The sequence below is a fragment of the Gossypium arboreum genome, chromosome 6 (genome assembly GCF_025698485.1).
Source record: "Gossypium arboreum isolate Shixiya-1 chromosome 6, ASM2569848v2, whole genome shotgun sequence".
NCBI lineage: Eukaryota > Viridiplantae > Streptophyta > Magnoliopsida > Malvales > Malvaceae > Gossypium > Gossypium arboreum.
In genome coordinates, this window is record NC_069075.1 from 138328793 (window position 1) to 138343847 (window position 15055).

Below are 15055 nucleotides of genomic sequence, written 5' to 3' on the forward strand. Positions count from 1 at the left end.
TAAAACCATTAAAAACTTTAATCAAGCATTTTAGTTAATAGAAATCAATAGAGATAAAGTTTTACATATTTTTTACAAGTTAGTCATTTTTCTTTAATTAACGAGCCAAACGAAAAAAATTGTTGGACCAAACTTTAATACGATACACATATAACTTTTTAATATTAAATAAATAACATTTACTAACTCACACATTAGAATTGTGGTTTTGAAACTACTGTTTTCGACACCCCTGAAATCGGGCTATTACAATACATGTTCACGTTTTCCTAGCATAGTTTTGTATGTGTTTAGAAACTCTCTTTCAGAATCATCATAAGATTTATCATCTATCTCAACCTTAGAACCATATACCACACTCGAAGCAAATATTACATAATTGTTCACTTTGTCCTCATTAGATCCAAAATTGCTAGAGGTGTTTTCATCACTCCATGTAGGACATAAAACTTTCTTTATCTTCTTAAGAGTGTTAGCACACTTAGTCTGAATATGACCATAGCCAATGTATTCATGACATTGGGTATTGTTTCTACCTACAGTTGTTGTTTGCTTAATACGAAAATAGTTCATATACGTACTTGATAGCAATAAGCACTACAACTTGGCACTGTTGAAAATTTGCGCAAACAAAACAAAATAACACCAAGGATTTGTTTATGCAATTGGTTTTTCTACGACTACGGAGCCTAGCTCAGTGATTAATTCCACTATTTTTAATCATAAATACAACAACAATTTACACTCCATCACTCCCCAAATATAGAGATCATACTTTTGTACCTATAAACTAGAACACTTGCCTCCAATTCCTCCCTTAAGAACTTGGGCAATAAATACTCAATGTTTACAATTTAGATTGCACTCTTTCAGAAAAAACAATTCCTCAATAAATAGATTCAAGTGCTCTCAATAAACTCTCATACATAACCTAAACAAGCCTTAAAACATATATCAAATTCGGCTCGTTAATATAGAAACTAAGTCAATACAAAGTAACTCCTTGAAAATAACTATTACAACATACACATTCAAAGCACAATCAATCAAAGATAGGCTCTCCAAAATCAGTAACACAATCTCGATCAGATCTCTACATTCCAACGATTGAATTAATTCACTCAAATCTAATCCAATCTTCAATAGTCAATAATTGGTTTCCCTAGGCAGACCACAATATCTTCAATATAATAGCCCATTAATAGGTCCAAATATTTTTTTCATGAAATTGCCAACTTAAATATAGCAAGAATTTTCACTGCCTTAGTGGCAGTTTGTAGTGGGCACTACTAAGTGCCACTCAACTCATTCAACAGACCTAGCCTCAACAATTTTCTTATTAAATTTTATATAAAAGTATAAATTAAAAGACAAAAATATATTCATAATAGTATTTGTTACCTTCTAAATATATATTTTTAGTCATTTTTTAATTGAATTGGTGTTTGATTGACTAGTGACACTTAGTCAAAAACTTAAATATAATAGGCTTATATGTAAAAAAAAAAAAAAAAAACCCTTAAGAAATTGCGAAAAGATCAACTAAGTCTTTTTGTTATCAGTTCCGTCATTGGTCACGTTGACCGTTTAAAAAACTAATGGACCAACCAGTTGGTGACACATGGCAACTTCTAGTTTAATCTAATATTTTCTCATAGAAAATGATTAAAAAATCATAAAAATTGAAACTATTAAAAATTAAGAATTTTAATAAATTAATAAAACTTATAAATATTATAAAATAAATTTTAAAAATTATAAAATTAATAGAATATATTTAAAATATTTAAACTTTTATGAAAACATATAAAAAATCATAAAATTATTAAAAATTATATAAAATTATGAAAAAAATCATAAAAACATGAACTGGACCAAATCAATCGGTCGGACCAGTTAGATCGAAATCAGCAAGGCTACTTGTCTAAAGAAAACCAATAGATTAATTGACCCGGGAGCTGAGCAGTTGAACTGATTTTTTATTTTAAATATTATATTTAATTAAATTGTATGTGCTGGTCGAACTGACAAACCGGTGGCTTGACTGGTTCGACCATTAATTTAATTCTAAAAACCTTGGTTAGAATATTTCATACTGATCTATGCTAATATTTGGATAATGAAAATTTATAAAATTAAGAAAAATATTCAAAGTCAAGTATTTTTTGTATAGTTAGACCAGTGGTTGAGCCGATCAGGCCACCAGTATGCCAGTTTGATTGGTTAGTATAGTTTAATTAAATAAAACATTAAAGAATTAAAACAAATCGGTTCAACCGCTAGACTTGCAAGTCAACCAATCTAATGGTTTTCTCTGGTGATACCCTTGTTGATTTCGATCTAACTAGTCCGACCGACCGATCCGGTACAATTTAAGTTTTATAATTTTTATAAATTTATGTCAATTTAAATATTTTTAATGATTTTTATAAGCTTTTAAGAATTTGTATACATTTTAATAAAATTTTAAATATTTTTATTAATTTTATAAATTTTTATAATTTGTTAAAATTTGTTATATTTAATTAGATTTTTTATAATATTTATAAGTTTATATTACTTTTAATAAATTCTAAAATATTTTTAATTTTATGAATTTGTCAAGTGCCACTTTTAACAAAACCGTTAACAGAGGAATTGTTTCTATTAAGGGCAGTTACTTAATTAAATGCTAATTTAACATAAGAGTATAATTGATTTTTCGTACTCTTTTAAACAAATATAAATAAATAGATAGATTTTCAAATATAATGATGAATAATATTACAAAAACAGTGTTTTATTTCCGTTTCTAAATAATTTTAGAACTTTGGTCAACTAATTTATATAATCATTTTTTAGTTATGGGATTCAACATAATTATGATCTTCTTTATGATTTTTCCAACCACAAGATACATAATTTCTCTTCTAACATAAAAACCAAATGAGAATGGTAGTTCTAAAAGGTTTCCAAATGCAATTTGTGACAAAATTGTACTCATTTCTCACTTAATACGTACAAGAATGGTTAAATGATCACAAACAAACAAAACTTTGATGAAGAAAAAGTTGGTGATGCCTTCTTGTTTCAACTCACTAACCCTAAACAGAATCATTCTCATCTTCATCCTCACCAATATATCTATCTTCTTTACCTATTTTCTATCAACAAGTAACAGATTCCAAATGAGGACTACTAATTTTGTCTACATTTTCATACAAATAATCATATCTTGAAATTATTCAAAATAAGTATTTATATTCTAATAAAAATAAATTTAAAACTAACATCACAATCAATCATTACAAGTATTGACCAACCTAAACGATCTTACTCACTCATGGTTTACATTGGTGGGAGCTAAGGACGATATTGAAGAAGGGCTTTGCTCACCTTAATCCAATCTGATCAATCATTACAAGTACTGACCAACTTAAACGATCTTACCCACTCATGGTTTACACTAGTGGAAGCTAAGGACGATATTGAAGAAGGGTTTTGCCCACCTTAATCCAATCTAATTTTTATACCTTTTGTTTCAACTCTTAAAATTAAAAGCTTATAATGAAATATTTATACAAGTGTTTATAAAATTAAAATATATGCTATAAATTCTTATAGAATTAAAAAATTATAATTTAAAACATAAAAATAGTCATAAATATAAAAGAGATATTTTCTTAAATATATCGAGATAGTCTAAAGGAAATTTTACTTAAACCTAACCTCAACCTAACACCAACAATTAAAAAATCAACTCGTCTTACATTGAAAAAAATCTCCCTTATAAAGAGGAGGTGAAGTGAAACCCATTTAGTTTCGGATTCTTAAATGTGACTCGATTTTGAACACTCAAAATTTTCAAGACATGAACTTTACTATTAAATCAAAACTCCATTTACCTAATAAAAAATATTTTAAAACAAATTAATTAACATATATTTTCATCTAAATTCTTATATCTTCTAACGCTCCATATATAATATATAAATATTGCAGCCATCTTTCTTGAATATTATATATTTTAGAACCCAGTCTCGGATAGGGGTGGTAAGAAAAATAAAAAAGGAAAAGAAAAGCGAATTGGCACCATTAGAGGGTACAAGAGAGAAGAATATTAAAATAGATTTCACATTGATTATTATATCTTAAACCAGATATTAAAGTACAGGTTAAAGAAGCAAGCTTTTGCTTTTAAAGCAGAAACATAGGCTAATTGAGTGATAGACCAAATAAATGATCCTTAAAAACACATTAAAGAAAAGGACAAGAAATCATTGCACGTTTAAGATATTATGCACTGAAAGAGTGGGGTAAGAAGATCATTGCTCACAAACAGAAGCATAGAGCTACACCATTGGAGAGTTGGATTTGAGATAGCCCACCTCAAAAGATTAAAAAAGAATCTTAAAGTTTTTTTGGGGGGCTTCTTTTAAATTTTAATAATGAGTTTTAAGGTTAGGTGGTGAAAAGGATGGCCACTAGGTGAAAGGGGGAACCCATGGTTGAAGAGGAGTTGGAATCCACTTGAAGTGCTTTGAGTTGAAGACATGGGACTTGGATTTTTAATGGGGACATCCAACACATGCTTTCAAGCTATGAAACCTCTCTCTCTATATCTCTGGCTCTTTCATATATGTAAAGAAAGGTATCACTAGATTCAACCCATTATTAGGTCCTTAAACTCAATTAAACTAAGTAGCCGAAGCCTCCAATTATTGAAGGAAAAGAAACCACTTCCCTTCCACAATCGAGTCTCACTTAATGGTCCCATTTGATTAAACAGCTCTTACTTGGAACAGTTCAGGACAATAGTTACATATGTCTCGTAAATAAAACATGTTGAATTTCTTATAAAAGTATGTTTTCAAGTATAAATGTTGGCACATTTTGTTTGTTCAAATGATTTTATCTAAATTTCAATGACAATTATTTCGGCATTAGTTCAATGGACTATTAAAATTTATTATGTTCAAATGATTTGATCTTGTTGATGTTTCTTTGTGGTGCGTTGGGTTGAGCAACGGATCGGGTTGTGTAGTTAGGTTGCCTACAACACAAAAGAAATTAAGAGGTGCCGAAGCTTGTGTACACTCTGAAGCTCAAGTCAACGTTTCAGCAGGGTGTGAGGTTGAAGATGATCATGGATCAAACATAAAACAGAGAGAAATCATACTGGAAATGAGGTCAATGTTTGGTATTTGCAGTTGATTCTTGAGCTTGTATGTTTGTTGCCTAGATCTGTCAGTTGGTTAACGTGATGTCTCCTATTTGTTTAGGTACGTTATTAGCTCATTCCTTACGCAAGTATGCTGAGTTGTATAGATGCTTCTTTCTGTTATAGGGAGATGAATCCTTTTTGCGCCATGTGACCTTACTACGCTAGTTGGTGATCTTGTGAGCCTTAAGGGGTTTGAGTTCATATCGGCATTATGCATATTTGAGCCAAAGCTCTCCTAAGCTTCTTCTTGGGTCATATTTAAATGACAATTATTTCGGGATTCATTAGATGGTTAAATAATGATTATGTCTATTCAAGATTTTTCAATTATGAAAAGTTATATAATAATTGGAAGTGCCGATGTGTCTATTTAAGTAGTTTTCTTGTTACATTGTACTTTGAGTATATATATTATTTAATATTTTGTTATAATAATTTACAATCATATCAATAATTATGATTATAATTGTGTACTTGAACTAGTTGCTAAAGTTACAAGAAACAAAATATGAGGAAAAGTGATAGTGGAATAGATCATATATGACTGTGATAACCACAATAAAATAGGGGATAGTAAATTTTTTACGCAGTTTCAGCTTCCCTATATTTGCGAAATCTAATTCAATGGGATAAATCTATTGTCTTTTAAACAAATGTAACAACTGAACCTAGTTTTATCATACTCGAGTGAAGAGTCCACACTCCTCCCCTTAAGAACTTAGCTCGTAAAACTAACAACGAAAGGTTTTACCTTTTCAATTACACTCTACAAAATAACGTTCCTCAATGAACTGATAAGTGCTCTCAATATTCAATACATCAACCTACATGAGTCTCTCCAATATATATATATATATATATATATATATATATATATATATTACGAGACTTGCTAGTATACTAAAAGGTCAATCACAATCTATTTTAAACAGTAGTTAAAATAACTAAATATAATATAATAATGACCACAATAAGGTGAATTGTTGGTAGATAAGCCTTCAAAAAAAATTTCTCAATCCAACATCCTTGATCCAAAGGTGTTAGTAGAATCTATCCGATCCATTTCAATACTCAAAATATGATTTTTCTAGTGAATTAATCTTTATTGATGAGCTTGAATCATTCTACAACCACAATATTAACGTAGCACAAATATTTATTTCTATAAATCCTGTAAAAAAGACAATTGATCATTTGCACATTCAACAAACTTCAAATATTTCAAAACCTTTTTCTTTTTTTCGAATTGTTTAAACTAGCCAAGGTGCCTGCCTGGTTTGCACTATTTCCTTATTGACCTAATATATATATATAGACCGTGAAAAGGTTCCCACTTCTATTTAAAAAGTTTATCTTTTCTATTAATTATATACAAAACATAGGGGCACCTGGACTTAGATAAGGTGAGATAATTGGTACATTAAAATCCAGATGGTTCTGTCTTAAATCTTGCAGTGTATCTTTTGTAGTGGTTCTTTATTATCTTGTACCTAAAAAACAGATCACACAGAGAGAGAGAGAAGGACATATTTACAAAAAGGAAGTAATATTAATATAATTAGACAGGGAAGCACACACCAAACAGGTTGAGATTGCTGTGCCCGTACAATTTTTTTACTAAGGTTCGGGCTATAAGTGATGAGGAACCGTGGAGATAAGATAGAGGAGGAGGACGGTGGTATTTTACGATCAATAGGGTAATAATCGAGGTGGCGGTGGCCTTGCATGCATGGAAAGGTGGTGCACGCAGCTCATGAATTGCGTGCATGAGACAATAACAATAATTATAATAATGGAGGAATTTGTCTCATTGTTTTTGTTGATTGAAATATCAAAAGGGTAAACTAAACTAGTAGTCACTAAATTATGAGTAAGTTTTCGTTTTGGTTATTTAACTAAAAACAATTATAATTTGGTCACTGAACTATTTAAAAGTTTTCATTTAAGTCACTAGGTTATTAAAATTGATGCTATATGGCTTTCTCTTCGCACTGTCTGTACCTATCAAAAGTTCTCTTTCCCCTCTCTATTACAGTTCAATTTTTGTTTTCATGAAACTGCTTTAAACGTCATGAATCTATGAATCAAGATTCAAATACCTTTTTCTTCAATCTTCAACACTGACCGTCAGATTGAGTTAGATCTAAGGTATTTCTACTTGTCGATGGACACTAATCCACTATATTGATCATCAAATCGTCGCTTGGAGCTCGCTAACAAAACCTTCTTTTTTGAAAAAAAAAAACCTTAACAGCCTAGTGACTTAAATAAAAACTTTTGAATAGTTTAGTGACTTAAATGGGAATTGCAAATAGTTCAATGACCAACTTATAACTTTTTTTAGTTAAGTGACCAAAGCAAAAACTTACCTATTTAGTGACTAATGGTGTAATTTACCCATATGAAAATAGGTTTTTACAATAAAATTATACGCCAACATATAAATAATTTAAATATGAAGATGTATAGAATTTTGTTTAGAAGTTATAAATACAAATATTGTAAAATACCAAGTAACAACAAAATACAGTCAAATAAATACAAAATACAAAGAGATAAAGTGAGCAAAATAAGCCCAAGCTTGAAAGCTCATCCTTCCAATTTGAGCCCAGAATGATCTAAGTCCGAGAAAACCCAAACCCATAACATATATGAACTCAAGAAAATCTGAGTTTGAGATAACCTGAACTCGAGAAAGCCTAAGTCCATAAAAATCTGAGTTCGAGTATCTAGCTTGAGCCCGAGATAAATCTGACACACAACCCAAATTTATAATTGAACAATCATATTTAATTTAATTTTATGATATTACTTGAACTAAAAATAACTAATAATTATTTATTTTATGAAGTTGGGGTTCATAAACATTACATATTTATATTAAAATTTTATTAATAGCAAAATAATCAATAATAAATTTTAAATTATAAAGTAAATTTTAAAAACATTAATTGAATAAAAATGTTTTAATACTATAACTATATATGTACAATAAATAGATGAAATTAATAATTATTAAAATCTATAAAATTTAAATTTAACGATAATATAAAATATATATAATAACATAATACATTAATTTAATAATACAATAATTAGTGTTATACTTATCACAAATGATAGAACATGATTTATTATGCAATATTAATAACATTACTAATAAATTTAATTTTAATAATTTTTTATTAATATTTAATATTTATTAATATTATTATCTTTATATTATATTTTAATTTGGAACGAGTTTATTTTTATTTCGGTTGGGTTTTAAATAAAGTTTAAATTGGGCTTAGGCTTAGGTTTAGTTTGGATTTGGTTTTGGTTGGTATTGGGTTTAAATATATATATCATGTACAAAGTTGATTAATTTGGTTTAAACGGTTTTGAATTTTTAAAACCAAAATCGAATCAACAACATTAAATCAATCGGTTACTTAACCCGACCATAGTGCATATATATAAAGTATTAATATATTAACTGATTATATTTAATCATTAATGCATATATATAAATTGTTAATATATTATATATTATATTATATGATATAGCATTATATAATATAGTATGAGGGCTAATTTTAAAATGTACAAAGTGTATATGCATGGAGGGACTTAAAGCATATTTCAACCAATATAATAATAAACAAGAATATATAATAATTACTATATTATGTACTACTATTATAGTATGTGATATAGTATTACATAATGTAGTTTTAAAACTGTTAATACATATATATATAACTATTAATTGGTCCGAATCAAATTTACCAATCAATTTATTTGAATTGCCTTAATTTGGTCGGTTAAATCGGTTTTAATAACTAACCATAATAGATGATATACTATTACATAATATAATAATATAATATATATATATATAAATACGATTAAAACTATTAATACATATAGATAACAATCATCACATTATTGATTATAAGAAAATAAATTTAGAATTTTCAGTAACATGATAAAAAAGTACAGTTTGATAAATTAGTATATTACAATACACGTCTATAACTAGTAATGGATAAAATATTATTAAAAATTAATATCTTAATAAAATAGTATTTTTATTAAATTAGATTTTGAATTGAATGTTAACTTTTACAAATTGTATTTGGGTATTGAATTTAATTTTTATTTTGGACTTGAGATCTTGGCTATAATTAGTTTATTTTGACTCGGGTAATAATAAGTATATTATTTTGTTTGAGCGTAGTATGATATATTTTAGTTTTAGAATAAGTATTTTAGAATATGAGTATTAAGTTTATAAATTTAATAAGAAAGATAAAAGTTATTCAATTATCAATATATTATAATAATAAACAATAAAAGATATTTTCATCAATTAGTATAGGTATATTATAATATAATAAAGTTTTAATACAATTAGCAATTTAATTATTATATATAAAAAACTCTATTAAATATATATAATTTATATTTTTTATAAGACGCATTTGAATGTGTTTTCATTATATAAAAGTAAAACATTTGAAATTAAAATATTTATAACTTAAAAATTTAAAATTATTTGAATCCGTCAAAACCCGTCCAAATTGATCTGAGTCCGAGAAAATCCAAACATAATAAAATCTAAATAAGCAGAAAGCCCAATTTGAACCTGCCCATCTTCCACCCCTACAAATAACTAAGAATCGAAATATAATTCAACATATTCCATACATGACAATTATGATAAAATTACATTTTAATCCTTAAAAAAATTGATTCATTTACAACTCCCAAAAAGTAATTTTTTTTTTTAAGCTTCCTCTCTCCTAAAGACTCTGAATGGCAATTACCTATGATAATCAAAACCGAATACTGAAGGACTCAACCTCACTCTCTTCTAGCAATGCTAAGGTCTCGATGGAAATGATCTAATATTTATGAATAAAAGTAATGTAGTTTGAATAAAAAATAATCTTTTTCATCAAATAATTCCTTTGCATTAAAAAAATTAAAATCAGTGGACCATGCATTAAAACTGCAGAAACTAGGACAATCTGACACCACCAAGAAATAAATGCTTGGGGGTAGGCAATTTCCAAGGCCTACTAAATCAGATTTGGTGTCTAAATCAGCCCAATTGGTTCTTTCCATTGTGCCTTTAATGGTTAGGTGTTGTGATTACCACGAAATTAGATAATAATAATAATAATAATAATAATAATAATAAAGCTTAGACCCAGATTTTCTTTTTTTATTAGATTAGTAACTAATGGGCTTAATTTTTTTTAATTTAATCAAATGCCTATGCTACTTTCTAAGGAAACAAACAAACAAACCCCATTTTAATGTTTACACTTTAAAAGGCCCAAACAGTAAGAAAGAATGGGAAACAACGAAAACCCTAAATAAGCATGCAATTATTGCTTGGATGGCAATCTTGAATAGACTCCCAACTAGAGATAGGCTATACTCTACGAGAATTCATGTTGAGACTCGGTGTTTGCTATGTTCTAGAGCTGTTGAGACTAAACATCATATCTTAGGAAAGTTTGGGAGCTGGTGTTGCAATTGTGCAATATCAAAAGAAATGTTGGACTATGAAGTCAAGAACTGGATTGGACTTTTTCGAAGCTTAAAACCAAAGCTCTCATTCTTCCTATACACAAATTGGAAATATCTTGAAGAAAATTAAGGAGATTGTACATATTAATTAGATTGAGGAGTATTATGTTAATAGGATTGATTCTCTTCATATTCTTCTTTATTTAAAGTGGAATTTGATCGATTAATTTCTCAAAAGTAATACACGTATTCGACATATATAGAATCTGCTAATAAAATATAATGAAAAAGTACTTAAACTGATGTATTACATAACTTATCAAATATATCGCTTAAAATCTGTTGTAGGCCAATTTTAGCCCGTTTACAAAATACCCAGGCCCATTAAACCATTTAACTCATCCTCAAACCCAAAACCTAAAATTAACCTAGCCAAACATCCAAGCCCAATCCCAAAACCTTAGACTCCACTTGCCTCTTCCCACTCTTCCATCTTTCGCCACCAAAGACCACTCCCATTCTCTCATCTTTCATGTCGCCACCAGACCACTCCCATTCTCCCATCTTGTCCGCCACCAACACCATCACACACTCCCATCAGCACCTTTTTTACCACCGCGTGCGATGATGGCCGTGGCCGTCTTGGCCATGAGCCTCCGTGGCCGTCCGGTGGCCGGCCCCTGGCCGATTCCTCCTTCTCTCTCTCCTCTCTCTTCCCTCTCTTTTTTTTTCTTTCCTCTCCCCTTAAAAATAAATTTAATATCATGTGAGCCAATGGCCCACGACGATATTAAACCGATAAAACAGATACTACACTTGATCGGGTCGATGGATGATCCCAAGATCCATGGCCTAGGGTAGTGACCTCCATTGCACTTAGGAGGGTCTTGCCTTAAGGTCTCCCAAGTTGGGAGAGCCTACGTCATAATTTGTGGCGGCGGGGGCTGCGGTCATGCTGCCCCTAACCCGACAAACATGGGAGAATGGGAGTGGTCTGGTGGCGATAAAGATGGAGAGTGGGAAGAGGCAAGTGGGAGTCTAGGGTTTTGGGATTGGGCTTGATGTTGGGCTAGGTTAATTTTAGGTTTTGGGTTTGAGGATGAGTTAAATGGTTTAATGGGCTCGGTATTTTGTAACGGGCCAAAATTGGCCTACAACAACTGCCTCTTGCTTATTGTCGTGTAACGGGAATAGAGCAAAGATACAAAGAAAGGCCAATTTTGTCCGGTCTCGCTAAGTTTTGACTTCTTTTGGTGATCTTCTCATCCGGATAGTCTCTTTTTAGTTCCCGTATCTTGTAGTTTTGGTTCAATCCATTGCATCTTCGATATATGCTTTGTGGTTTCAATCCACTTTAATGTAACTTCAAGGATATAAGATTTGTAACTTCGATTTGCTTTCTCGTGACTTGAAATATAAGATTAACGACTTAAATTTGCTCTTTCATTGCTTTAGTCGATAAGGCTTGTGGTCTTCTCTTACGTAACTTTAGAAGGACATCATCTAATATCCTTGATCAGCTCCACTGCAACTTCAAGGAAACAAAATCGTGTCTTCAATCAGCCCCAATCTTCTTCTTTACTCGATATGTGATCCTGAGCTCAACTCACTTAGCGTGTCCTCAAGCTCAACTCACTTCTCTTAATATGAGTTGATTTTGAACAACAAAATAAAAATTTGAACTCACCTTCGCAATATGAGTCAATTTAAAACTAAAATACCTCAGCGTGCCCGAGGCTTAACTCACTTCTCGCAATATGAGTTGATTTTGAACAATGAAATAAAAAGGCTTAACTCACCTCTCGCAATATGAGTCAATTTAAAACTAAAATACCTCGGCGTGCCCGAGGCTCAACTCACTTCTCGCAATATGAGTTGATTTTGAACAACAAAATAAAAGGCTTAACTCACCTCTCGCAATATGAGTCAATTTAAAACTAAAAATACCTCAGCGTGCCCCGAGGCTCAACTCACTTCTCGCAATATGAGTTGATTTTGAACAACAAAAATTAAAAGGCTTAACTCACCTCTCGCAATATGAGTCAATTTAAAACTAAAAATACCTCAGCGTGTCTTGAGGCTCAACTCACCTCTCGCAATATGAGTTGATTTTGTGAAGAAATTGAAAAGAAATTGAAAATACCTCGGTAGCGTGAGTGAGGCTCAACTCACCTCTCGCAATATGAGTTAATTTTTTTTTTTTTGTTGAACAGAAATTAAAATTACCTCAGCGTGTCCTGAGGCTCAACTCACCTCTCGCAATATGAGTTGATTCTTTGGTAGAATTCGGGTGTCTTTTCCTTTGGTTCAGTGCGACTCTCATTCAAGATTTCTTGCTCTGTTGGAGTACCTGTATATGCCATGTATGATGTTATCGTGATATGCACATGTTTGTCTTAAATGCTTTTATGCCTACATGATTATGCAGTGCTCCTCAAGCATGTTTGTCGTATGTCTATTTAGCCACGATTGTTGAGGATTTATGTTCATTGCTTTGATTCTCGACTTTCTCTTCATGCCTTATACCTGTCTTCAAGCTTCACGAGGAATCAACGTTTCTCAGATATCATTCTTTTGCCCCCGATTGAACTTTGTTCTTACTTTGAGACCCTTGTGCTTATCAAATTTTCATCCAGGTAATGTTTAACATTTCTTTTGTTTAGAGTATGTCATTTCACTATTTATCATGTAAATAAACACATAATGAGATGCATGAAAAAGGTCAAGTAGGGACAAAAATAATGTCTCATATTCATCGACTTCAAATATGGCAACCAAAACAAGTTAACCAACGAGAGTAAAAATGTCAAAAAGAAAGAAAGGATCGTATTTAACAAATACTCTAGATATTTAACACATGAACTCTTCCACGTTCCTCAATCAAGAATCTTTCGAGTATGGCTTCTTGAGTAGAAAATTTCGAGCTTTCAGAAGTGCTTCGAATACTGTAGTCTCACTGTTTGACCCATTGTTCGAAATGCCACGCTCTTCGAGCCAGGTTTACTTCATTAGGACGCCCTCTCGGGTTTTCATCCTAATCTTTTGTGTTAATCAAGATGCCTTTTTTTTTTTTTTTAAGATGCCCTTTTTTGGGTTTTCATCTTGATTTTTTTTTTTAGGCATAATATTTCTTCACAGCATCTGAGTTCACTGGATTCGGTAACTCTTTCCCATCCATTTTAGTGAGAATCAAAGCTCCACCCGAGAATGCCTTCTTTACGACGTATGGTCCTTCCCAATTCGGTGTCCATTTCCCTCGCAGGTCTCTTTGCATTGGGAGAATATTTCTCAACACGAGTTCTCCTTCGTGGAATTCTCTTGGCCATACCTTCTTATCATGAGCGCGATCATTCTCTTCGGTACATCGCCGTGACAAATTGCCCTTAGACGTTTTTCTTGATGAGGTTCAATCGATCGATCGAGCTCGAACCCATTCTCGCTTCTTCTAACTTTGATTCCATTAAGACTCAATGAGGGATTTCAACCTCAATAGGTAGCACAGCTTCCATTCCATAGACCAGAGAGAAAGGAGAGAGAAAGGAGTTGCTCCCGTAGATGTTCGCACAGATGTACGATATGCATACAAAGCAAACAGTAGCTTCTCGTGCCAATCTTTTTATGTCTCAGTCATTTTCCCAATGATCCTCTTGATATTCTTGTTGGCTGCTTCAATAGCCAAGTTCATCTTTGGGCGATAGGGCGAGGAGTTATGATGCTTTATTTGGAACTGCTCGCACACTTCTTTCATCATCTTATTGTTCAGATTCGTGGCGTTATCTGAAATGATTCTTTCAGGCAAACCATATCGGCAAATGATTTCCTTTTTCAAAAACTTGCAAACTGCAGTCCTCGTCACATTGGCAAACGAAGCGGCTTCTATCCATTTTGTAAAGTAATCGATAACCACAAAAATGAATCGATGTCCATTTGATGCTTTTGGAGAAATTGGCCCTATAACATCCATGCCCCACATAGAAAAAGGCCACGGAGAAGTCATGACGTGAAGGGGCGAAGGGGCTACATGAATTTTGTCGCCATAGATTTGACATTTGTGACATTTTCTGGCAAAACTAATACAGTCGCTTTCCATCGTCAACCAGTAGTAACCGAGTCTCATAATCTTTCTGGCCATACTGAAACCGTTGGCATGTGTCCCACAGATTCCTTCATGAACATCTCCAAGTATCTTTCTGGCTTCGACATCATCCACGCATCTCAAGAGTATTTGATCCTTTCCCCTTTTATATAGGATATCCCCATCAAGAACGAATCATGCTGCCATTCTTCTGATTGTTCTTTTGTCGTTCTCATGTGCTTGTTCGGGATAGC

The 15055-nt window shown here is 31.4% G+C and overlaps 1 non-coding gene across 1 annotated transcript; it reads left to right on the plus strand.

Annotated features, from left to right (window-relative positions):
- The first annotated feature begins 11533 nt into the window (after positions 1 to 11533).
- Positions 11534 to 11690, plus strand: LOC128294279 (U1 spliceosomal RNA). Its single transcript, XR_008284593.1, has one exon. It is a non-coding gene; the product is annotated as a U1 spliceosomal RNA (small nuclear RNA).
- The last annotated feature ends 3365 nt before the right edge of the window (positions 11691 to 15055 follow it).